The following is a 27,174-nucleotide window of genomic DNA, read 5'->3' as shown; positions in this document are numbered from 1 at the left end:
TCTCCCTCCTTCTTATTTATTTTTGGTCCTTTACTCATCAGTAGGATTTTAAGATCAGTTTGTCAAGTTTGCAGAAAACTGAGTTGGAATCTGTAACAGTTTCTTAGGTCTGTGGTTAAAAAAAAAAAGCCTGACAGACTAGGTGGCTTAAACAACTAGGATGTCAACAGAGTTGGTTCCCTCTGGGGGACTGGGAGGAGAATCTGTTCCATGCCTCTCTCCTAGTTTCTTGTGGTTTCCAGCAGTGCTTGGCATCCTTTGGCTCACACATATATCACTCAAATCTTTGCTTCCATCACTACCATCATTGGATTTAGGGCCTGCCATAATCCAGTATGACCTCATTTTAACTTGATTACATCTGCAAAGACCCTGTTTCCAAAGAAAGTCATGCTCACAAGTATTGGGACCTAGGATTTCAACATATCTTTCTGAGGGACACAGCAGAAGCTTTGGTTAAAACTGTATTGCATTTGGGAGAGAATTATCTTTTTTTTAAATTTCTTGAGTTTTACTTATCTCTTACAATAACATTTTATACATTTTTGCATAAGATTTTTAAGCATCTTTTGTTAAATTTATTTCCAGATACCTTATTAGTTTTGCTACAGTTGTGTTTGGTATCTTTTTTCAAATTGCGTTTTCTACCTCTATATTTCTGATATTTAGAAAGCTGTTCATTTTCATATAATTAATAATACCTTATTTTGAAAGCTTTAGAAACCAGTGTGGATTTGATTACAACTGCGGACTTCATGTCCAGGTTTTTTTCCAACCTTTGTCTTCCTAAACAAGTACAGATGGCAGCTACACATATAGCCCGTAAAGCTGTGGAGTTGGACTTGGTTCCTGGAAGGAGCCCGATATCTGTGGCAGCAGCCACCATTTACATGGCCTAACAGGCATCAGCTGAGAAAAGGACCCAAAAAGAAATTGGAGATATTGCTGGTGCTGCTGATGTAGTCAGACTGTCCTACAGACTAACCTATCCTCGGACCCTAGACCTGTTTCCTACAAACTTCAAATTTGACACCCCTGTGGACAAACTACCACAGCTATAAATTGAGGCAGCTAATGTCAAACTCCTATGAACAGTGAACTTTGCCTGTTGTACATAGCCTATACAAAGTGGTGGATTGAGCTTTTTTTTTTTTTTTGTGGTATGTGAGCCTCTCACTTTTGTGGCCTCTCCCGTTGTGGAGCACAGGCTCCGGACGCGCAGGTTCAGCGGCCATGGCTCACGGGTCTAGCTGCTCCATGGCATGTGGGATCTTCGTGGACCGGGGCATGAACCCGTGTCCCCTGCATCGGCAGGTGGACTCTCAACCACTGCGCCACCAGGGAAGCCCGGATTGAGCTTTTAATAAGGAAAAATGAAAGACATCGTATGCATTCCAGGGCTAAATATTAATTGCTTGGCATTCTGCATGTATATACTAGTGAAACATATTTAATGATTTAAATTTCTTGTTGAGTTTGCTTTCTTTTGTAGCAATCTAGGAAACTGTATTTTGGAAGATATTTGAAATTATGTAATTCTTGAATAAAACATTTTTCAAAACTAAAGTTTTTGTTATAATTTTGTTACATGTAATTCATAATTTATATAATTTATAATTACAAATAATTCATATTGCAGTAACTAAAGCTGATAGAGGTCCTTGTTTTCCACTATTTTCTTCATATATATTTAATTTTCTGGTTTTAATAAAGTTATGGAAATAACAAAAAAATTAATTATTATTAATTCCTACAGTTTATAGGAGTCTCTTGAGTTTTTTATGTAGACAATTATAGTGTCTGTATTGACAATTTTGTGTTTTTCATTTACAGTCTATTTTCTCTTTTTTTCCCCTTGTCTTATTAAGTTGGCTAGAACCTCCAGTAAAATGGTTAATGATAGCAATAACTGAGTATATTCATGACTTATTATACAGAAATATTTTTATTGTTTCTCATCATTAGCTATAATGTTTGCTTTGGCATTTTGGTAAATATACTTTTATCAAATTACTTTCTAATCATAACTTGTTAAAAACTATTTTGATTTTGTGTTTGTTTTCATCACGTGGGATGTGAAATTTTAACCAAAGGCTTTTTCAGAATCTATGAAGCTAAGCATACTTAAAAAAAAAAAAAATGCTAATATGGTCAGTTTCATTGAAAAACCTCTTAAACAATCCAAGCACTTCTATGATAAACCATATTTGGTTGTGAATTTTGCTCCTCTTATCTTATTTATCACATTTTGGATTACAATGTTATAATCACATATTTTGTCATTGTTCCATGTTAAGGAAAATGGAAATAGTCACAAATCAATTTTTTTCTTCTGTTTTTATCACTCTTCAGTTAGATAGCAGAAATACAACTGTATTTTTCAAGACATAATTATAGTAAAGAGAAGAATAACCATGCAAAGTAGTAAATGAAAATTGCCTCATTCTACAAATAACACAAGACTGTAGTGGGGAAGAGAATGCTGCCCCATGTGGTGATATGCAAAGACCTCACCTATATAGGCTGGGCCAATGGATTCCCCTGTCCTCTGGCACTTGATTGGTTAAGACCCATAGGGTCTGGCACTGGCCAGAGACCCAAGGCCATTTTTTAATATATTGCAGGATCATGGACTTTAGGGTGCTTTAATTCCACACACTGTCACCCTATTTTACAAGTTACTATTGTCTATTTATTTTCAGATTGCTTTTATAGCCCCTGTATTAATCACCATGATCCTAATGAAGTCAATTCTTATATATGTACACATATGACATCATTTTTTCATCATTTCTTCTTAAAACACACTTCCTATTTCTCAATTAATTTTAATTTTTCCTAAGTTCACTTTTCAGTAATTCTTTCAGAGGGCTCTGTGAGGGGTAATCAGTCTCACTTTGTTTTTCTGAAAATGTATTTTACTCTGACCCTTTGTGGTAGTTTGAATGTAGAATTCTACATGTTCACAGTTATTCTTCTTTAGCAGTTTGATTTATTACTCAGTTGTCTTTGACCTTTGCTGTTGAAATTATCTCAGAAGTCTTCTCTGAAAATAATTTTAATTTTTCACCTGTATTTACTGATAGTGTGACTAGGTGTACAATCCTAACAGCAATTATATTTTTCCCCAGAACTTTAAGTACTTTGGCCCGTTGTCTTCTAACATCTATTATTGGTTTCAAGAAATTGCAGATAAGAATTTTGATACCAGTCTGATTTTTCACTCATTTTTTCATCATGAGCCATTTATCACCATCTTTCCTTCATTCTTTTTGCTCTGAAATTGTCCAGTCATGCATCAGGTGACAGTCACTAGTCAGATGTCCTCTTCAGCTCTGGGATTTTTTTTATTTTGAAGGCTCGTACTTCATTTTCGCTCTGGAAATTTTTCTTCCCTTAATAATTTGATTATGTCCTTCCCTCTATTTTCTATTTACTTTCTTAAATTCCTATCAGTCTGATGTTGGACACTGACTTGATCCTCTATCTTTTTTTCCATCTCTTTCCACTGAATATTTTTTAATTCCTAAGGGCATGTTCTTGTTATAATTTTTTCCAATTTTCATAGCACATTTTATGGATATGCATCATGATTAATCACTGATAGTTCCAAGATTCTACTTCAAGTAAAAATTTCTGCATCATTTTCTACTTAACATATATATATATATATATTTTTTAAACTGGCCATCATCAAAAAATCTACAAACAATAAATGCTGGAGAGGGTGTGGAGAAAAGGGAACACTCTTGCACTGTTGGTGGGAATGTAAATTGATACAGCCACTATGGAGAACAGTATGAAGGTTCCTTAAAAAACTAAAAATAGAATTACCATATGATCCAGCAATCCCACTACTGGGCATATACCCTGAGAAACCCATAATTCAAAAAGAGTCATGTACCACAATGTTCATTGCAGCACTATTTACAATAGCCAGGACATTGAAGCAACCTACGTGTCCATCGACAGATGAATGCATAAAGAAGATATATATTTTTTGATAGGACTTTGTGTGCATATTTGTGACCAACAGATAAACAAATAAACACAGGTTTACATTTCTAAGATACTTATTTTAAACTTTAAAACAGTGATTCCCTTTTTTTAAAAAAATTAGATGGGAATCTATTTTTATCCTCCTATTTGGGGTAAGCATCACACAATCTCAAGATGATTGGTTAAGTTGGAGGCATCATTTTCTGGGCCAGAACCAAAGTAAACTTAGCTGGGCTTTACGGGCATTGAATCCAGGATGTTAACCTCAATAATTCTATACTTATCTCTTTGCATTCTCTTCTCCCCTCCCTATTCAAACTCCCTTATAGAGAGTTCTTATCTGCCATTCCTGTTACTGCAAGGCTGTTCTCTCTCTCTCTCTCTACTCCTCCTGCTGCCCTCCTTTTTATGCTCAGGTACCTATTTGCAGGAGGGGAGAAGTGTGGGCAGGGAGGGCTCCAAGTTTCACTACATGAGGGAAAAACCAGGTAGAATAAGAGTCAGGAAATGTGGTTTTGGTCCTAATTCTGTCCACTTCTTTGCCTTTAGGCAGGAAATACAGCCTCTTGCTACTTAGAGTCTGGTCCTTGACCAGCAACCTGGGCTTTATCTGGGAACTTGTTAGAAGTGAAGAATCTCAGGCCCTGACCCAGATTCAATGAATCAGAACCTGCATTTTAACAAGAGACACAGGTGAGTTGTGTGCACCGACTTGGCCTATCCCAGCTAAATTTTCTGTACAGTGAGATTCCAACCCCTGCATGATCATATTGCTCTAAAATTCCACAATTTTATGAATGATAGGAAAAGAAGAGATAGCCCCTCTTTCAGAAGGACCCAGCAACTGTTTTTTGATGCTTTGTCTCACAGTTAGATCCTGTGCGCAAAGCCCTGAGGTGTCTTGCTGAGGTGTTGGAGGGCAGTAGAAGCTGTCCACCTGTGAATGCAGGGAAGTGCCACAGTCAAAGCATGTCCTCCAAGAGCTGAGCGTCATCAGCTCAGCTGGTGCCAGTCACACCCGGAGCCATCTGAGATCTCTGAATGCCACTTTGATCTTGGATGTTGTCTTTGGGGTTGTTCATCTGAAAGGCCAAGAGTCTTGGAAACTCTCCCAGGACATAACAGGAGTTCTCTGAAGATCCGAGAAGGGCTGTGTCAGAAGAAAATGAGATGCTAATTAGGAAAAAACCACCACAAAATAGGATGGAAATCTGGTTGTCAGTGTTTCCTTCAGGAAGGCATTTGTCTTTGCTTCTGCCCTCTAGCTCTCTCAGTTGGTCCTGAGGGACACATTTATTTCTGAAGCTGCCATGAGGGACAGGAAGATCTCCCTTGATGATGCATCCACACAGCGTGGCTGCAGTTCTGAGGCCATGCCGAGACATATAACCACCAGCACTCCACGGGGATGGCCCCTGGAGCCAGAAAAAGTCTTCCTCCAGGCAAGGAGCTATGGCAGAGTGATTCCCCCATAGCAGCAGACAGTCAACCCTCTCTCTCTAGTTTCTGATCCACCTGGTTACATTATACACCACACCTATGATTACAAAGTAACGGCAACTGCTATTTTTCTTAAATAACATATGAAGCTGACCTGATTGTATGAGTTTTTGTATATTTCTTAAAAAGTTTCAATCAGCCATAATCCTTCCTTAGATAAACCTCATGGGATATGAGACCACCAGTGTAAGTGGAATATTCGTTAAAGGGGAAGCAGTGTGAGGTAGAGAAGCAGATCCACCCTGGGAAGGTGGAGACATGGGTTCAGGTATTACCTCTGATTCAAACCCTAGACTAGTTAAGCTCTGGGACTCCATCTATAGACAGGAAAACCAAACTGGATGACTCTTCTAGCTTTTATATGCTAGAATTTTTAACAAGTCAGCTTTGTAACCACATCTCATGTATCGCCTTGCATTTTCTTTCTTTTGTGAGTGTCTTGATTCCACTAGTAGTTTGAAAACACATTGTGGGCAGAGATCCTGTATGTTACTCCTTTTGTATTAGACCACTGAAGTCTAACCAGAGCTTACAGTTGACCAAGTAAGTGCTTTGCAGAACAAATGTGTGAAAAAATGGCCTTGAACTTGTCTAAACTCTACCTCACAGATGCCAGGCAAAAATAAAATATTTTATCCAACTCTATCCAGTGTGGGTAATACAATAGATTTGGCTTTAAGAAAATTGTTTGCACCAAAAATCTTACAAACATTGGCAGCTCTCAATGACTCTTTGTCTTATAAATGGGGTCTGCATAAGTCATGGTCCTGGCAGGAAGCCCATGGCACTGTCAAGATGGGTAATTTGAAGTTTAGTAAAGGAGCAGAAGCAGCCAGGGTGGCTCTTCCCAAGTAGAAACCTAAAAAGAATACAGAGGGAGCAGGTGTTGGAAGCCAGGGGAGCTGGATGGAGAGGCATTCTAATAGAGTGATGCCTTCGGTAAAGGGATACAGCCACCTGGCAAAGAGGGACCTAGGAACTACACCTCAACATGTTACAAATTAATTCGATTGCCTTTTAACATGTAGGACTTATTTTAAGTTCATAAATTTAGCTTAACAGAAAAAAAGGCAAAAGCCACCAAACTTCATAGACGCTTACAATTTCCACATTATGTAGTTCTATTGCTTCATTGTATAGATTTAACCAAGAGAAATCAAGGCAGGCAGGCAGCCTTGGGTAACAGAAACAAAACCTCCAGATTACTAGCTCAGAGATCTTTATATTCTACTTTGTTGCTCCCTTTATCTGCTACTTAGAGAAACCAGAATTTTCTGTCCTTGGCCAAAAGTTTCTTTTCAGGAGATACGTGACTAGCGAGCACCAAATGCTTCCAAGAAAGCCCAGGACAGCTGAGCTTAGTTTTGCAGGGGTGCCTCTCCTAACTGGTTCCATTGCTCTCCCCACCTGACCTTAAGCATCTATAGAGAAGAGAATTCAGTAACACTGGTAGACAAACAAATATTTTGAATTTCTCTCCAGTAATAGGACAGAACAAGGCACCTGACCTTAAGCACCTATAGAGAAGAGAATTCAGCAACACTGGTAGACAAACAAATATTTTGAATTTCTCTCCAGTAATAGGACAGAACAAGGCAGCCTGGGCAGAGGTGGAGCCAGGAAAACTTTCCCGAGTCCGGCGCTGTACTGGATCCGGCCATTCAAGGCAGACAGACAGCTTAGTGAAATCTCAGGTACTTGGGTCTTTGCCTTTATGTCTGATCCCTTATAAAGGAGGAGTAATATTTGATGAGAAACAAAATATTTGAGCAAACCAGATAATAATCATGTACGAGAATAGGCATAGGAGCTTAATTGTTTAAATCCTGGATTAATACATGACGTGAGGTATAAGATTCCAAATGCAAGTACTGCAGCAGAAGCAGTGGATGGGGAGCCATGATATGACCCATACTTAGAGCTCTGGGCTGAGTAAGTGTGCATTGGAGGGTGAGGAACCAGGAGCCAAACTCTTTTTTAAGTAGAAAAGGAATCAGCTCATTCCCACTTGTCATTCGGGCAGTCTCTGAAGAAAAACAGGTATTCCAGTGCAAGAATGACTGTTAGCAAGTATGACTTGATGAGCTTGCTGAGTTGTGCCATTAAGGAGAGAAAGAGTAGCAGACCATCTCTGATGGATCATGAGCAGGGCTATCTTAGCAGTAGTCCAGGAGACAGCTGCCTACGAGGTCAGGACTGCCCTGTACAGTTGGGCAGCTTGTGCACTGCTCAAAGGCACTGTCCAAAGGAGTGCACGGGCTGAAATCCAGCCTACCTATCACTAGCCAAATCATGTGGGAAAAGGATTCTTTTTGCAAAGGCACTTTGCAGGGCTGCCCAGAGAAGGGTACATTTTTCGAATTCATGCAAAAGTATCATGTAGACTACTGGCTGCCTGGGATCTTTTTATAAGTGCAGAATCTCAAGGCCTGCCCCAGAACTATTCAGTCAGAATCTTCCTAGGAACAAAGTCCCAGGTGATGTGTATACTCGTTAGAGTACGAGAAGCACTGACCTAAAAGCACAGGAGAACACATTTCACTTTCAGAAGAGGAAACAGATGCAGAGGAGAGTGCTTTACTCAGAGAAAAAGTGGGGCTGTACTTTGGCCCCCTAGGTTCCAGCCCTTTACTGGTTTTTCCAGACTAATAACCTTTTATTATCTCTGATCTATTTTATCATAGTAACACAGCACAAGAACCCATGGCCTGAATCCCTCATTAATTTTAGAGTTTTAAGGCTCCTAGGATCCTCAAGACTTGTGGCACAGTTTTTTTTTTTTTTTTTTTTTTGGTACACGGGCCTCTCACTGCCGTGGCCTCTCCCGTTGCGGAGCACAGGCTCCGGACGCGCAGGCTCAGCGGCCATGGCTCATGGGCCCAGCCACTCCGCGGCATGTGGGATCCTCCCGGACCGGGGCACGAACCCGTGTCCCCTGAATCGGCAGGCGGACTCTCAACCACTGTGCCACCAGGGAAGCCCTGTCTGCCCTCCTTTTGCTCTGAGGGGAGCTATCTCCATCCCTCACACTCCCTGGGTCTGCAGGCTGGGGACGTGCACTACTTGGGCATGCAGAGCTCTGTGGCACCCCTGGCCAGCTGGCCCTTGGTCAGGAGGCCACTGACTCCTGTTCCTGCTCACACCCACCTCCTTTCTTCTCCCCTCCCCACCTCTAGCCATTTGTAAGGAAAGATGCTGAAGGAGTTACCGTCGGATATTTTTTATTAAAAGAAAAAACAAAGGAGGAGCAGCTATCTTCTTAAACTGAGAGAATAAAGGGACAGGGTCAGAAGTTTAAGAAAAGTTGAGGTTTTCCACTGTTATGCTGGGGAAAAAGGGTGAGAAGTGCTCATGAAAACAGAAGGGTTGGGTGACTTTGTGACTTTCTTCCAACTGCTTGTGCAAGTAGAAAAGGCAGACTTTGTATTCATACACATTTTGTCCCTCCCCTCTCACTCACTTTGCCTTCAGAGTAAGGAGGGCTTTTTTCCCAGAGAGACACTTGACTCATTAATAATCAATTTACAGGGAATGAAGGGAGGGAGGAGACATTTTTCAATAAAAGGCGGCTGGGAATAGCTCAAGCCACGTGATCCACTTCCCCTCTCTCTGTCTTAATTCCCCTGGACATAAAATTAGGACAATGCAGCCATCCAATCCACAGCACAGGGATATCGGCAGAACCATGTTAGATAATGTATGGGAAAGAGTTTTGAAAAGTATAAAGTTGCTCTAAGATTAGAAGATGCTACTGCTATAAAATCACTGTTTTAAGTGCTTTGTGGGTAGAGGATTGAGTAAGAATTATTTACCAATCAAAGAGTTTACAAAAAAATTAGGGAGGCGAGACATGCAGCATACAATAACTAATAATAGGAACGATGAGTGGTACAGGTACAAATGAGTAGCCACAGACCCACAAGCTGTACAAACATAGAGCAGAGAGTGATTTGGGACGGTCTCATTGAAGACATGGGGGCTACCGTGGGTTGAATTGTGTCCCCCAAAAAGATATGTTGACGTCCCATCCCCCAGGACCTCACATGTGACCTTATTTGGAAATAGGGTCCTTGCAGATGTAATTAGTTAAGGTCATACTGGATTAGGGTGGGTCCTTAATCCAACATGACTGGTGTCCTCATAAGAAGGGCAGAGGGAGACACAGGCAGGGGAAGTCCATGTGAACACACACACACACACGCACACCTGCGCACACACACACACACACACACACAAGGAGAGAATGCCATGTGACAACAGAGGCAGAGATTGGAGTGATGCAACTGCAAGCCAAGGACGCCAAGGATTGCTGGCTACACCAGGAGCTGGAAGAGGCAAGGAAGTCTCCTCCCCTGCAGATTTCAGAGGGAGCACAGCCCTGCTCCTTGATTTCTCACTTCCAGCCTCCAGAACTATGAGAGAATAAATTTCTGTTGTTTTAAGCCTCCCAGTTTGTGGTACTTGGTTGAAGCAGGTCCAACTAATATGGAATCTGAGCGGGGCCTCGTAAGCTGTGCTGCATTCCCAGGTCCGATGTTCCCCTAGTGAGTAGGAGGGAAGCATCACCAGTCAAGTTAATCATTTCTCAACTTGCTATAATATATTGGAATAATGTCTCGGTGCCCTCTGGGTAAGATCGGCAATTTCTAGTGTATTATTTAGTAATCAATACTATCTTAACTTTGCTACCTAGTCTATTTGGTTTGGCTGCACAAACTCTTTTAAAATTACGTCTCCTTGCTTATTATCTATTTATTGCCTATGAAGAATCGTGCTGACGCTGTTCTCATTATTTAAAAATCAGTGTTTGGCTTTCATGTTTATTGATGTTCAGGTCTTAGTGGGACCCAAATTTCCTGGTAAATTTTGACATTTAGCTCTGAGGAGAGCAGTTCAAAATGACCTACTAAGAAACTCCTTAAGCACTCTGAGCTCTGTTTGATATTCAGATTTTGCTTCAAGGAAATCCTGTTCTCTTAAGAAGCCGTTATGGTCTATTGGGCCAGTATCATACCTTGAGAAAGGTCTAAGAGCCATATTTACACATTCAGCTGTCATAGATCCAAAGTACCATTAATGATGATTAGGTAAATAGAACAACTTCAAACGTCCCTAAATACATATTTGCAGATTAATAGACCATTGGGTGAGGTGTTTCTCTTTTAAATAAGCCCAGTTCTTTTAAAACAAAATTGTGGTTAGGTTATGAGCACAGTGGGGAAGGCTGCCCCTGTTTCTGTGTATTACCCGTTACCACATCAGGGTTGTATCTTAGCATTCTTTGGATGGTAAGGATCCATTCTAAAGATGATGTGGAATATGCACCATTCGTTCAAGGCAAGGCTCAGGATACTAATCAGTATCTAAATTTTAGAGCGGAGGCTTCTGTTTAGGTGTCCCCAAAGGTAGTAATGGATGTCTATGGGCTATTTTCATTATTTCAGAAAGTTTAATGGAGATCATTCATTTACACTTAGGTGACCACATGATCCAATTCAAGAGTCAACTCTGCTTTATAAAGGTTTAAAAGTTTAGAGTCTGAAGCCAGACTGCCTGAAATTCAGTGCAGCACCACAACTCACTAGCTGTGGAGCCTTGTCCTGTATACTCAATCTCTCTGAGCCTCAGTTTCCTCATCAGTGAAATAATGATGACAACAGTGTGTACTTTGTATGAGGATTGTGAGGCTTACCTGATTTGATGCAAGGAGGGCTCTTAGCCCCTGGCACACAGTCAGTTCTTGATAGATGCTTATTATGACTTTTTGCTATATGACTTCGACCTAGATAGTTTATGCTAGTCAGAAACTCTACTTGGCAATGGCATATCTCAAATTAATTTTTATTAATTAAAAAGAATTTATGTATAAGATATCTCTTAAAACCTGGCTTGTAGAGGGAGAAAAAAATTAAAGGGGTCATTGGTAGTAAAAATATTTTCATCACTGTGTTTTGGTTTTTGTAAGATTCTCTTGTTTATGCTATAATTGACACAGCATCCAAAACCATAAAGGGAACACCCACTCAGAGAACACAGTCCTTGAAAGCACTATCATCTAAATATAATAATATTTTTCACTTAGCAATTGGACACAGTCTCTAATTATGGCTCCTTAGGTTTCGCTTTAAATATCCAAGGAGATTCAGGAGAATACAAAAATGAAAATGAACGCTGACTGACAGTCCCATACCAAAATCTGGGAGGAGTCTCCAACAGATAAGGCAAATGCAGCTAAATAGAAGGAGAAACCTACCCAGGATGATAGAACTTAAAATGCAAAGTGCCCAAAGTGAACCCACGCTGGAGGGAGTATTTGCAGCATTGATGCTGCTGGTGCCACAGACGGTGTCATCGTCATTCAAGACTAGGAAGCTGGGGTAAGATGGCGGAAGAGTAAGACGCGGAGATCACCTTCCTCCCCACGGATACACCAGAAATACAGCTACACGTGGAACAACTCCTACAGAACACCTACTGAATGCTGGCAGAAGACCCCAGACCTCCCAAAAGGCAAGAAACTCCCCACATACCTGGGTAGGGCAAAGCGGAGAGATTCCCGCACAGAAGATCGATGCCGAGCGGCACTCACCCGCCCGAGAGGCTTGTCTGCTCGCCCGCCAGGGCGGGCGGCGCTAGAAGCTGAGGCTCGGGCTTCGGTCAGAGCGCAGGGAAAGGACTGGGGCTGGCGGCGAGAACTCAGCCTGAAGGGGGCTAATGTGCCACAGCTAGCCGGCAGGGAGTCCGGGGAAACTCTGGAGCTGCCGAAGAGGCAAGAGACTTTTTCTTCCCTCTTGGTTTCCTGGTGCGCTAGGAGAGGGGATTAAGAGCGCTGCTTAAAGGGGCTCCACAGACGGGCGCGAGTCACGACTGAAAGCGCAGAGCCCAGTGACGGGCGTGGGACGCTGGGGCTGCTGCTGCCGCCGCCAAGAAGCCTGTGTGCGAGCGCAGGTCACTGTCCACACCGCCCTTCCGGGAGCCTGTGCAGCCCGCCACTGCCGGGGTCCCGGGATCCAGGGTCGGCTTCCCTGGGAGAACGCACGGCGCGCCTCGGGCTGGTGCAACGTCACGCCGAACTCTGCCGCTGCAGGCTCGCCCCGCACTCCGTGCCCCTCCCTCCCGCCCGGCCTGAGTGAGCCAGAGTCCCCGAAGAGGCTGCTCCTTTAACCCTGTCCTGTCTGAGCGAAAAACAGACGCCCTCCGGCGACCTACACGCAGAGGCGGGGCCAAATCCAAAGCTGAGACCCAGGAGCTGTGAGAACAAAGAAGAGAAAGGGAAACCTCTCCCAGCAGCCTCAGAAGCAGCGGATTAAAGCTCCACAATCAACTTGATGTACCCTGCATCTGTGGAATACATGAATAGACAACAAATCATCCCAAATTGAGGAGCCAGGAGTCAGTGCTGTGCCTCTGAGGTGGGAGAGCCAACTTCAGGACACTGGTCCACAAGAGACCTCCCAGCTCCACATAATATCAAACGGCGAAAATCTTCCAGAGATCTCCATATCAACACCAGCACCCAGCTTCACTCAACGACCAGCAAGCTACAGTGCTGGACACCCTATGCCAAACAACTAGCAAGACAGGAACACAACGCCACCCATTAGCAGAGAGGTGGCCTAAAATCATAAAAAGTCCGCAGACACCCCAAAACACACCACCAGACGTGGACCTGCCCACCAGAAAGACAAGATCCAGCCTCATTCACCAGAACACAGGCACTAGTACCTTCCACCAGGAAGCCTACACAACCCACTAAACCAACCTTAGCCACTGGGGACAGACACCAAAAACAACGGGAACTACGAACCTGCAGCCTGCAAAAAGGAGACCCCAAACACAGTAACATAAGCAAAATGAGAAGACAGAAAAACACACAGCAGGAGAAGGAACAAGATAAAAACCCACCAGACCTAACAAATGAAGACGTAATAGGCAGTCTACCCGAAAAAGAATTCAGAATAATGATGGTAAAGATGATCCAAGATTCTATTTCCCAGATCCAAAATCTTGGAAATAGAATAGACAAAATGCAAGAAACAGTTAACAAGGACCTAGAAGAACTAAAGATGAATCAAGCATCGATTAAAAACACAATACATGAAATAAAAAATACTCTAGATGGGATCAATAGCAGAATAACTGAGGCAGAAGAACGGATAAGTGAGGTGGAAGATAAAATAGTGGAAATAACTGCTGCAGAGCAAAATAAAGAAAAAAGAATGAAAAGAACAGAGGACAGTCTCAGAGACCTCTGGGACAACATTAAACGCACCAACATTCGAATTATAGGGGTTCCAGAAGAAGAAGAGAAAAAGAAAGGGACTGAGAAAATATTTGAAGAGATTATAGTTGAAAACTTCCCTAATATGGGAAAGGAAATAGTTAATCAACTCCAGGAAGCACAGAGAGTCCCATACAGAATAAATCCAAGGAGAAATATGCCAAGACACATATTAATCAAACTGTCAAAAATTAAACACAAAGAAATCATATTAAAAGCAGCAAGGCAAAAACAACAAATAACACACAAGGGAATCCCCAACAGGATAACAGCTGATCTCTCAGCAGAAACTCTACAAGCCAGAAGGGAGTGGCAGGACATAATTAAAGTGATGAAGGAGAAAAACCTGCAACCAAGATTACTCTACCCAGCAAGGATCTCATTCAGATTTGATGGAGAAATTAAAACGTTTACAGACAAGCAAAAGCTGAGAGAGTTCAGCACCACCAAACCAGCTTTACAACAAATGCTAAAGGAACTTCTCTAGGCAAGAAACACAACAGAAGGAAAAGACCTACAATAACGAACCCAAAACAATTAAGAAAATGGGAATAGGAACATACATATCGATAATTACCTTAAATGTAAATGGACTAAATGCTCCCACCAAAAGACACAGATTGGCTGAATGGATACAAAAACAAGACCCATATATATGCTGTCTACAAGAGACCCACTTCAGACCTAGAGACACATACAGACTGAAAGTAAGGGGATGGAAAAAGATATTCCATGCAAATGGAAACCAAAAGAAAGCTGGAATAGCAATTCTCATATCAGACAAAATAGACTTTAAAATAAAGACTACTAGAAGAGACAAAGAAGGACACTACATAATGATCAAGGGATCAATCCAAGAAGAAGATATAACAATTGTAAATATTTATGCACCAAACATAGGAGCACCTCAATACATAAGGCAAATACTAACAGCCATAAAAGGAGAAATCGACAGTAACACAATCATAGTAGGGGACTTTAACACCCCACTTTCACCAATGGACAGATCTTCCAAAATGAAAATAAATAAGGAAACACAAGCTTTAAATGATACATTAAACAAGATGGACTTAATTGATATTTATAGGACATTCCATCCAAAAACAACAGAATACACATTTTTCTCAAGTGCTCATGGAACATTCTCCAGGATAGATCATATCTTGGGTCACAAATCAAGCCTTGGTAAATTTAAGAAAATTGAAATTGTATCAAGTGTCTTTTCTGACCACAATGCTATGAGACTAGATATCAATTACAGGAAAAGAGCTGTAAAAAATACAAACACATGGAGGCTAAACAATACACTACTTAATAACGAAGTGATCACTGAAGAAATCAAAGAGGAAATTAAAAAATACCTAGAAACAAATGACAATGGAGACACGACGACCCAAAACCTATGGGATGCAGCAAAAGCAGTTCTAAGAGGGAAGTTTATAGCAATACAATCCCACCTTAAGAAACAGGAAACATCTTGAATAAACAACCTAACCTTGCACCTAAAGCAATTAGAGAAAGAAGAACAAAAACACCCCAAAGTTAGCAGAAGGAAAGAAATCATAAAAATCAGATCAGAAATAAATGAAAAAGAAATGGAGGAAACGATAGCAAAGATCAATAAAACTAAAAGCTGGTTCTTTGAGAAGATAAACAAAATTGATAAACCATTAGCCAGACTCATCAAGAAAAGAAGGGAGAAGACTCAAATCAATAGAATTAGAAATGAAGAAGGAGAAGTAACAACTGACACTGCAGAAATACAAAAGATCATGAGAGATTACTACAAGCAAATCTATGCCCATAAAATGGACAACCTGGAAGAGATGGACAAATTCTTAGAAATGCACAACCTGCCAAGACTGACTCAGGAAGAAATAGAAAATATGAATAGACCAATCACAAGCACTGAAATTGAAACTGTGATTAAAAATCTTCCATCAAACAAAAGCCCAGGACCAGATGGCTTCACAGGCGAATTCTATCAAACATTTAGAGAAGAGCTAACACCCATCCTTCTCAAACTCTTCCAAACAATATCAGAGGAAGGAACACTCCCAAACTCATTCTACGAGGCCACCATCACCTTGATACCAAAACCAGGCAAGGATGTCACAAAGAAAGAAAACTACAGGCCAATATCACTGATGAACATAGATGCAACAATCCTCAACAAAATACTAGCAAACAGAATCCAACAGCACATTAAAAGGATCATACACCATGATCAAGTGGGGTTTATTCCAGGAATGCAAGGATTCTTCAATATACGCAAATCAATCAATGTGATACACCATATTAACAAGTTGAAGGAGAAAAACCATATGATCATCTCAATAGATGCAGAGAAAGCTTTCGACAAAATTCAACACCCATTTATGATAAAAACCCTGCAGAAAGTAGGCATAGAGGGAACTTTCCTCAACATCATAAAGGCCATATATGACAAACCCACAGCCAACATTGTCCTCAATGGTGAAAAACTGAAACCATTTCCCCTCAGATCAGGAACAAGACAAGGCTGCCCACTCTCACCACTCTTATTCAACATAGTTTTGGAAGTTTTAGCCACAGCAATCAGAGAAGAAAAGGAAATAAAAGGAATCCAAATTGGAAAAGAAGAAGTAAAGCTGTCACTGTTTGCAGATGACATGATACTATACATAGAGAATCCTAAAGATGCTACCGAAAAACTACTAGAACTAATCAATGAATTTGGTAAAGTAGCAGGATACAAAATTAATGTACAGAAATCTCTGGCATTCCTGTACACTAATGATGAAAAATCTGAAAATGAAATCAAGAAAACACTCCCATTTACCATTGCAACAAAAAGAATAAAATATCTAGGAATAAACCTACCTAAGGAGACAAAAGACCTGTATGCAGAAAATTATAAGACACTGATGAAAGAAATTAAAGATGATACAAATAGATGGAGAGATATACCATGCTCCTGGATTGGAAGAATCAATATTGTGAAAATGACTCTACTACCCAAAGCAATCTACAGATTCAATGCAATCCCTATCAAACTACCACTGGCATTTTTCACAGAACTAGAACAAAAAATTTCAAAATTTGTTTGGAAAAACAAAAGACCCCGAATAGCCAAAGCAATCTTGAGAACGAAAAACGGAGCTGGAGGAATCAGGCTCCCTGACTTCAGACTATACTACAAAGCTACAGTAATTAAGACAGTCTGGTACTGGCATAAAAACAGAAAGATAGATCAGTGGATCAGGATAGAAAGCCCAGAGATAAACCCACGCACATATGGCCAACTTATCTTTGATAAAGGAGGCAGGAATGTACAGTGGAGAAAGGACAGCCTCTTCAATAAGTGGTGCTGGGAAAACTGGACAGGGACATGTAAAAGTTTGAGATTAGATCATTCCCTAACACCATACACCAAAATAAGCTCAAAATGGATTAAAGACTTAAATGTAAGGCCAGAAACTATCCAACTCTTAGAGGAAAACATAGGTAGAACACTCTATGACATAAATCACAGCAAGATCCTTTTGGACCCACCTCCTAGAGAAATGGAAATAAAAACAAAGATAAACAAATGGGACCTAATGAAACTTCAAAGCTTTTGCACAGCAAAGGAAACCATAAACAAGACCAAAAGACAACCCTCAGAATGGGAGAAAATATTTGCAAATGAAGCAACTGACAAAGGATTAATCTCCAAAATTTATAAACAGCTCATGCAGCTCAATAGCAAAAAAACAAACAACCCAATCCAAAAATGGGCAGAAGACTTAAATAGGCATCTCTCCAAAGAAGATATACAGACTGCCAACAAACACATGAAAGAATGCTCAACATCATTAATCATTAGAGAAATGCAAATCAAAACTACAATGAGATATCATCTCACACCAGTCAGAATGGCCATCATCAAGAAATCTAGAAACAATAAATGCTGGAGAGGGTGTGGAAAAAAGGGAACACTCTTGCACTGCTGGTGGGAATGTGAATTGGTACAGCCACTATGGAGAACAGTATGGAGGTTCCTTAAAAAACTAAAAATAGAACTACCATATGACCCAGCAATCCCACTACTAGGCATATACCCTGAGAAAACCATAATTCAAAAAGAGACATGTACCAAAATGTTCATTGCAGCTCTATTCACAATAGCCCGGAGCTGGAAACAACCTAAGTGTCCATCATCGGATGAATGGATAAAGAAGATGTGGCACATATATACAATGGAATATTACTCAGCCATAAAAAGAAACGAAACTGAGCTATTTGTAATGAGATGGATAGACCTAGAGTCTGTCATACAGAGTGAAGTAAGTCAGAAAGAGAAAGACAAATACCGTATGCTAACACATATATACGGAATTAAAAAAAAAAAAAAGTCATGAAGGACCTAGGGGCAAAACGGGAATAAAGACACAGACCTACTTGAGAATGGACTTGAGGATATGGGGAGGGGGAAGGGTAAGCTGTGACAAAGCAAAAGAGAGGCATGGACATATATACACTACCAAACGTAAGGTAGATAGATAGTGGGAAGCAGCCACAGAGCACAGGGAGATCAGCTCGGTGCTTTGTGACCGCCTGGAGGGGTGGGATGGGGAGGGTGGGAGGGAGGGAGATGCATGAGGGAAGGGATGTGGGAACAGATGTATATGTATGACTGATTCACTTTGTTATAAAGCAGAAACTAATTAAAAAAATTAAAACAAAACAAAACAAAACAAAACAACAACAACAACAACAACAAAAAGACTAGGAAGCTTCCTGTAACCCCCCCTAAGCTGAGCCGTGTGCTTCTTCATCCATTGTCTGCGTTCCCAATGCAGCCTCTGCATCCTTCTCTCATATCACTTGTCACATCATATTGATACTCTCTGTTTATAGGTCTACCTCTAAATCTAAATTGAAGGAATCATGTACTAGTCATGTTTGCACCTCCAATAACTGGCAGAATGTCTGGCCCACAGTAGACACTCAATAAACACAAGTTGAGCTGCACTGTGCAGACTTTATCCTATGTTTTGCTGAGAGTCAGCTCTACTCTCTGCTGTGTGTTCCTGAACTGCTAGTTTTGTCGTCTGTCAGAAGAAAAGACTTTGCTTACTCAGTCAGTAATTTATTCACTCATTTAATTAATATCTTCTGAGTTTCTACCTGGTGCCAGACACTGTGCACGTGTGAAGCTTGATATGACTTTGGAATCCAAGCTGATGCCTAGTATGACTAACTCCTTTTCGAGGTTCTCAGCCATGCTTCCTCTAATAGTTCATTCGAGAACTTTTCCTTAGATCAAGCTCAAGCTCATTGGTCTAGAATTTGATCAACATACTTTGCTCACCATTTCAAATTTAGAACCACAGTTGTCCATCTCCCAACTTCTGATACCAACTCTCATTGTCTGTAACCCTTCCAACATCACTGGTAGCAACTGCTGGGAAATCTCAGGCATAATGTTCTACATGGCACACGATGACATTTTTTTTAGGGCCAAAAGATGTGCAATCATTGACTTGCAATACCTCATATTTCTCATCTAATTCAATTTTAATCCCTTTACAGTTTATGTAGGAAGATCATTTTCTCTGACAGAGACAGAAGGAAAGAAGATGAATGGAAAATAGAAAACTGGATCGTAATGCTTCCCTGGTAACCTGTAATCAATTCACTATTTACCTAAGTGAGGCTGCCAATAACAAGTTTAAATTTACCCCAATTGAGGATTAACTGCTATAGAAATTGCCTTGCAACCAAAAATAATTAGGAAACTGGACAAAACATATGAAGCAATTGTGTTCAGTTACTAGGCAACAGTCAGCTTACGACTGATTCCCCGAGAGAGGCAAAATAAACTAGGTGAGCCCTACGATTGCCCCAACCTGCTGCCTGTAGACAGTTTTCAAGCTACAGCAAAAGCAGAGGGAACCCAAACAGAGCCTGGTGCTCTCATCAAGTTTAGGAGTTTGGGGAATGTGAGGTGACCAGAATTTGTGAGGAAGAGTGCAGGAGAGAAGGGAGCTGTAGAGAGAGAGACAGAGAGAACAAAACTGCTCTGGGTATATGCAGAGGGGTCTACTTGAGTCTTTGGCTGAATGCTTACCTGCACAGGTATGACGTGAAATTCCATGAAGCTGAAGAAAGAACAACCAGAAAGCAGTAGGTGAAGCAATTTCTGGAGCTTACTCAAAGCTAAGAGTAGTTCTTATTTTGACCAGTCAGGGTGGAGAGACCTTCTAATATATGAGACATTCATTGGTGGTGGTGTGCTGGAGCTGTCTTGTACAAGCTTGAGATGGCTGCTTGTTAAGTTTTCAGGAATTTTGAGAGCTGTGTGATGTTACATTGGTAGATTGAAATTGGCTGTAATAGAAGTAAACAAACACTACAACTCAGGTTTGTATTTTTTTCTTGGAGAACAGTTGTTAAACATTTACTAGCACACTACTGAGCATGAAGTAGAGTCTTTAGAAGAACCATGCTTAAGCAGTTTAGTAGTTTTGTCCTAGAACAAAATCTACCTTCAAAAAAAAAGGAGGGGGGGCAAGCCTCAATTAGATCAAGTTGGTCTACAAGTAACTTAACCTCAAGTTAAGCTCAATTAAGGTCCAATACTCCTGAAAGTAATATAACAAAATCCAGCTCCTAACACAATAACATTCATAACAATATGAATAACTTTGATTCTATTAAAATAAATGTAATTCATTATCAAAAACCTTTTCCCAAAGAAAACTCCAAGCCCAGAGGATTTCACTGAATGCTACAAAAATTTAAGGAAGAAATAAAATCAATTCTACACACACTTTTCCAGAAAATAGAAGAGAAAATACTTCCTAATTCAAAATGTTATCAGGCGAGCATTACCTTGTTGTCAAAACCAGACAAGAACATTACAAGACATTACATTAGAAGGAAACTGCATACCAATATCCCTCATTGACATAGATACAAAATCCTTCACGAAATATCAATATTAACAACTTGAATCCATCAGTATAGGATAAAGATATACAAGGACCAAGTGTAGTTCATCCCAGGAATGCAATGTTGGTTTAACATTTGAACATCAATCCATATATTTCACCATATTAACACATTAATGAAAGAAGTCAGACATAAGACTCTATTCTGCATGATTCCATTTATATAAAATTCTAGAAAAGGCAAAACTACAGTGGCAAGAAGCAGATCAGTGACTACCTGGGCCTGAGATGGAAGAAGAAAATGGACTGCAAAGGCATATGAGGAAACTCCGGGGTGTAATGGAAATGTTACATTTCTTGATGGTGGAAGTGGCTATGTGACATTTGTCAAAATTTATCAAACTATACACTTAAAATATATGTATATTATACCTTAATAAGGCTGATATTTAAATTGTTTTGGCTCAAATTAGCAAATGCCCTCATAGCAAAAGCAGCTTCCATAATCCCCTTGTTTCTCTAAGCCTCCTCTTTCCGTTCCTTCTTTAGCCTAGTGATTTCTTAGTACAGTGTCAGCTCTGGATTGTTGGTCCAAAGGCCCTGGCCTGCCACCACCAGAAATGGGAGTCGGTCATTGATTTTCTTGGAGAGTCCATAAGAGAAGGTGAAGCATGAACTCCTCAGTAGAGTGGGAGGAATGGGGTTTTGGGTTGGGGTCATGGGGTTTCTCTCCTTCCTTTCCTTCTTTTGTCATGTAAGTAAATGTTCGAGGCTGGGCACCCGGATATACTTTCTTTGGTTCAACTCAGAAATGTTTATTCCTTTGTTGTGACAATTAGTATGTCAAAAACTGGACTTAAGATCACACGATCAGGAGAATTCCCTGGCAGTCCAGTGGTTAGGACTCCGTGCTTCCGCTGCAGGGGCCATCGGTTTGATCCCTAGTCAGGGAATTAAGATCCCACAAGCTGTGCAGCACAGCCAAAAAGAAAAAAAAAAAAAAAAGAAAGAAAGAAAAAAAAGAGGAAGATCAAACGACCAGATTTTTTACAACTGGTTCTGTGTGAACTTGAACAAATCACTTAACTTCTCTTGGCTTCAATATTATCCTTCAACAAATGAGGATCGATAACTCCTAAAATGATTCCAAATAAATATGATTCCTTACCTTCCAGAGGAAAGACTTCCACACAACTACTCTTCTCTCACACCATTGCTTAAGACGGTTCATCTGCTTCTTATTCATAATTTCAAAAACCATGTCTGTCAAATGTTAATGCTCAATTATATTCAGTTTAGTAAATGTAATATACAATAATACTCATTCATCTAGCACTCAGTTCTCTTGATTTCTCAATTCTCTAGAATAAAATCAGGGATAGGATAAGAAGCTTTGAAAGAGGAATAGGGGAGGGTCTCTCAGGAGTCCATTCAAAGGTTGGAGAATTTTCCTGAAGGAAGAAACCCATTACTTAGGGTTAATTTGTTGGGTGTTTTACATCCAAACCTAATAAAATTAATTAGTTTGTTCTCAAACCTTTGCTAGTTCATCATCAGTAAATTAAAAGGTACGTTGACAAAACAATTACAAAGGAGATAGAAAAACCATAAAACATAGGTACAATAAAATACAGATGATTCTAATATAGAAACTGTCTCATACACATACTTCAATAGGTCCTGAGGGAGCTACTGTATTGGAACTAAGTACAACTACTAATTTTCTTTAATGTTACTGTCTTATGTTTTAAGGGACAACCTCTCAGATATCTGGAAAACTGGATGGGTTCTCCAGGATGACTCAACCTTCGACAGTTCTGGAAAGCTGATGTTTACTATAGTATATTTTATTTAGCAGCTGTTTCATATGTACTGTGTTCTCAACTAGACTGAAGCTTCTCAAGGGGAAGGCCAAGTCATATACTTCTTTGCCTCTCATACAGCTACCTTCATATGTATCATGAGGTTAATGGCACCACATTCACATGGATGTAGTTTAGGTAAAGGACCCAAACATCTAAACAGAGCCTGACACATAGCTGGTGCTCAACTAATGTTGGTCAAATGAATGATGTTAATGTTTTGTGCAGTTCAAGAAGCACTTAATTATTATTGATTTTAAGGATCTATATATGTATAACCGAATCACTTTGCTCTGCAGCAGAAATTAACACAGCATTGTAAATCAACTATACTTCAATAAAATATTTTTTTAAAGAGCTTCATTATATACTTGGACAGTCATCCTTTTCTCCAAAAAACCTACTAATCCTCCTCCTTACACAATTAAAATAATCTCTAAAATCACACAAATTCCCAAAGATTATCGGTCTGATGGCTTCTCTTGAGTCCCATGAAGAGTGAATTGCAAACTCCCATGACTTTTTTCCTTATGCTCTTCTCAAAATGCTTCTGCCCCCTACGCTAAACACTTCTCTCATCTCTGACTCATATTTGACATGAAGAGTTTGCAGATTGGGTTTAACATTTATATTTTATTTTCTCTTTTCCCTTTGCATGTTCACATCACACGGTTGTCTTAGATCGCATGTTTTTACCGTCATGGTGGAACATATCTTTGTAATGATTTTTGTTTTCCTGTAGGCAATTGGGTGCTTAAAAATACCTTAAGAAATATGAATTAGAGAATTAAGGATTCAAGCACTTCCAAAAAATATTTTCGTTGGATGCTTTCTGACATCAAAACATTTTAGAATGGAAAAAGGAAAGAATTAATTTGTGGTTGACTCTTCTGTAAAATTCTGGGATAATTCAACAAGTCTGTTGTGTACCTCTTACATAACTAATGTAGGGCTAGTGAGGTAGGTGCCAAAGTGATAGAACCCAACATTATGGTGCAACAATAGTATTTAATATATTTAATTTGTCTTTGTATAAATATAATAATAAAGCACATTTTTAATCTTGAAAAATTAAAGAAAAACTTTAAACGACCCATGTTGCCCCCACCCTGACAAGACTATTTCTTTATGCTTTACAAATACTACTTGGGTACAGTACATACATAGAAAACCCAGTCCCTGCCCTGGAGGAGTTATAAATCTCGGTGGGAGGAGACAAGAGCTACACAGCTGAAGTAGCTATAAAACTAGTTGAAACCCTGTGTAACAAGTGCTAAATGGAGCATTTACAAAGGAGGGAAGGTAGAGCCTATAGAATCTTTACCTCCAAACATGCTTCAAGATACTATAACCAAAGTATGAGAAAATGTCCAAAAAATAAAACTCCCTATTCCAGCGACCTGCTGGTTGAACAACAGCACTGAGGAAATGTTCTCAGTACCAGTAAAACCCACTGACCCAGGTGGAAGACAAGGATTCTTAGCCCATCAACTGTGATGCAACCAAACCTTCAGACAAACTGGGTTATGAGAGGTTTTGCAAAGCTTTCTTGCCATTTATCCCGTGCTTAGAAATGGCTTGACACCTCTGCAGAGTCATGGCCAAAACAAACTCTATTTTAGGCCTGAACATTTGGGCAGATACTAAAACACACCCCAGCCTTGAGGACGTTAAGTCCTCGCTTTTCTCCCAGAACAAACGGCAGCCTGAGAAAAGCAAGCAGTCATGCATATTTGTGCAGGGAAATTTTTTAAATGTGCACTTTATTTGGCAGGATATGTATCAAATCTCCCCACTCAATGAAAAGCACTGCTACCTCGATGCCAGGCGGCCTTCTCTTTTTGTGAAGTGGGGAGGGGGCTGCTTTTCACTCCAGGCACAAGAATCAGGATCTTCTAATTTACATCCGCAGTTCGAGTTTGAAAATCAAATTCCACGAAGCTTAAAAATTATTTTCATCACTCAAGTTTTAAAAATTAATAAACAGGGCTTCCCTGGTGGCGCAGTGGTTGAGAGTCCGCCTGCTGATGCAGGGGACACGGGTTCGTGCCCCGGTCCGGGAGGATCCCACATGCCGCGGAGCGGCTGGGCCCATGAGCCATGGCCGCTTAGCCTGCGCGTCCAGAGCCTGTGCTCCACAACAGGAGAGGCCACAACAGTGAGAGGCCCGTGTAGTGCAAAAAAAAAAAAAAAAAAAAGAAAGAAAAAAATAAATAAACAAATGAACATATTTCTACTCAAATGTTGCCTACTTCACTGGCCTATTAATATCACTAAGATTTTTTTCCAAATCACAATTATGACTTACCCTGAGATTCTAGAAAATTTGGTAAAAAGTGATTTTCTCTAAATACCTAGAATAAACTGGAATCACAGAATTTTAGAACTGTACATGAGTTTTTGAGACTTTTCCGTTCTTTTTCTTCATATTATAGTTGAGATTATGGGAAACTAAAAGATTATCAAGATAACATAACTATTTAGTGGAAGAATCCCTCCCTCCTATTTCCACCTTAGTGAGCATTCACCTAACATTTGTTGGATTCTTGCCTATGTCAAGAACTTTCATGTTCTTGCCTCTGGATTTATCAAGTTGGGGAAACCTCAGGGAGTTTACATTCAAGTAGGTGCAGATTGCTCATAGTTAGATCTTAGAGAAATGTTAAATATTTGTTTTAAAAAAATTTTATTGGAGTATAGTTGATCTACGATGCTGTGTTAGTTTCTGCTGTACAACAAACTGAATCAGTTATACATATACATGTATCCACTCTTTTTGTAGATTTTTTTCCCAACATAGGTCATTAGAGAGTATTGAGTAGAGTGCCCTGTGCTATATGGTAGGTCCTTATTAGTTATCTATTTTATATATAGCCTTGTGTATATGTCAGTCCCAATCTCCCAGTTTATCCCTCCCCCCTCTTTGTCCCCTGGCAACCGTAAGTTTGTTTTCTACATCTGTAACTCTATTTCTGTTTTGTAGATAAGTTCATTTGTACCCTTTTTTTAGATTCTACATATAAGCGATATCATATGATATTTATTATTTAATACTTTTTTTGGTTAAAAAAACAAACAAAATCTGCTAGTCACACAACTCCCACTTTGTCTTAACCATGTCAAGGTAAGAAGTATGGCCATAATGTGTTTCAAATCCTAAGGCCTATAGGGTATCCTCATTATCCCAATATGAATCATTCAGGGGACTACGCTGTAGGCTATGTAAGGAAGCAAAAGTGGTTTTAATCAGAAAATGCTCACTAAATGATTTTCCACTTAAAAATTAGTGCCCTCTCAAACATCCCTCCTCACTCAGTGCTGGTGTTTAGTTTCACCCTTTGGGTCAACATCTTTGTTAGCCAATCTTTCCCTGATCATTATAAACACCAATACAATGCCAACTGGTTGCAAAATAAAATCAAAAATCTTACTGAAAGAATTGACAAAGCCAATCAAGTTGATATGAATGGCTCAATCACATGCAAAACTGTTGATAAATGAAGAGCAACTAGAAATTCCATGGTTAATGGAAGAAGAGAAAATTGCAAGGATGGTGAGATAAAAGTTACCTACATAAAGAATGGTTTGAGTATCCTTGAATTAAGAGAAGCCCTTGAACAAATTAATGAAGTTCTTGAATATTTTTCCAAAGATGATTCTCTTTGTAACTGTAGAATTAAACTCAAACAAGAAATGGAAGCCATTGTATTATGCCAGTATATACTTTTTTTTTTTTTTTTTTTTTTTTTTTTGCGGTATGGACCCAGCTGCTCTGCGGCATGTGGGATCTTCCCAGACCGGGGCATGAACCCATGTCCCCTGCACTGGCAGGCAGACTCTCAACCACTGTGCCACCAGGGAAGCCCCAGTATATACTTTTGACAGAAAAATCACAAACTCCAACAAAGAATGACTCTTTATGTCATTCTTGGTTCATTCTAAGAAGAAAACACAGTTTTAATTTAAATATATATTTTATATACAAAATAATATAAACTTATTTTTTAGAGTTTTAGTTTGATTCTTCAAGATGTAGTCCCTATCACTCTTTAATCTGGACATTTGCTACCAATTTCAAGTAGATTTTGTACCCATGATTTTCAACAGTAAAGATAACCTATACTTGTAGAGATGAAGGACTGAAACCCAGAAAGCATAGCATCTAGAACTAACAGCACTTAGTCACTTGAGTCTTCCATCAGCCGAGACTGCTGATCTCTATACAAAGAGGTAAGGAATTTGCCTTGCACTTAACGTGGCTTTTCAGTCAAGGTAAGAATTGGATGGTTTTTCTCCTTCAACTTGTTCATATGGTGTCTCACATTGATTGATTTGCGTATATTGAAGAATCCTTGCATTCCTGGAATAAACCCCACTTGATCATGGTGTATGATCCTTTTAAGGTGCTGTTGGATTCTGTTTGCTAGTATTTTGTTGAGGATTGTTGCATCTATGTTCATCAGGGATATTGGCCTGTAGTTTTCTTTCTTTGTGACATCCTTGCCTGGTTTTGGTATCCAGGTGATGGTGGCCTCGTAGAATGAGTTTGGGAGTGTTCCTTCCTCTGATATTGTTTGGAAGAGTTTGAGAAGGATGGGTGTTAGCTCTTCTCTAA

This window comes from Mesoplodon bidens, assembly GCF_964165515.1.
Source record: "Mesoplodon bidens genome assembly, chromosome: 6".
Classification (NCBI taxonomy): domain Eukaryota; kingdom Metazoa; phylum Chordata; class Mammalia; order Artiodactyla; family Ziphiidae; genus Mesoplodon; species Mesoplodon bidens.
The sequence above is the reverse complement of the archived record's forward strand: the minus strand, read 5'-3'. Positions refer to the sequence as shown.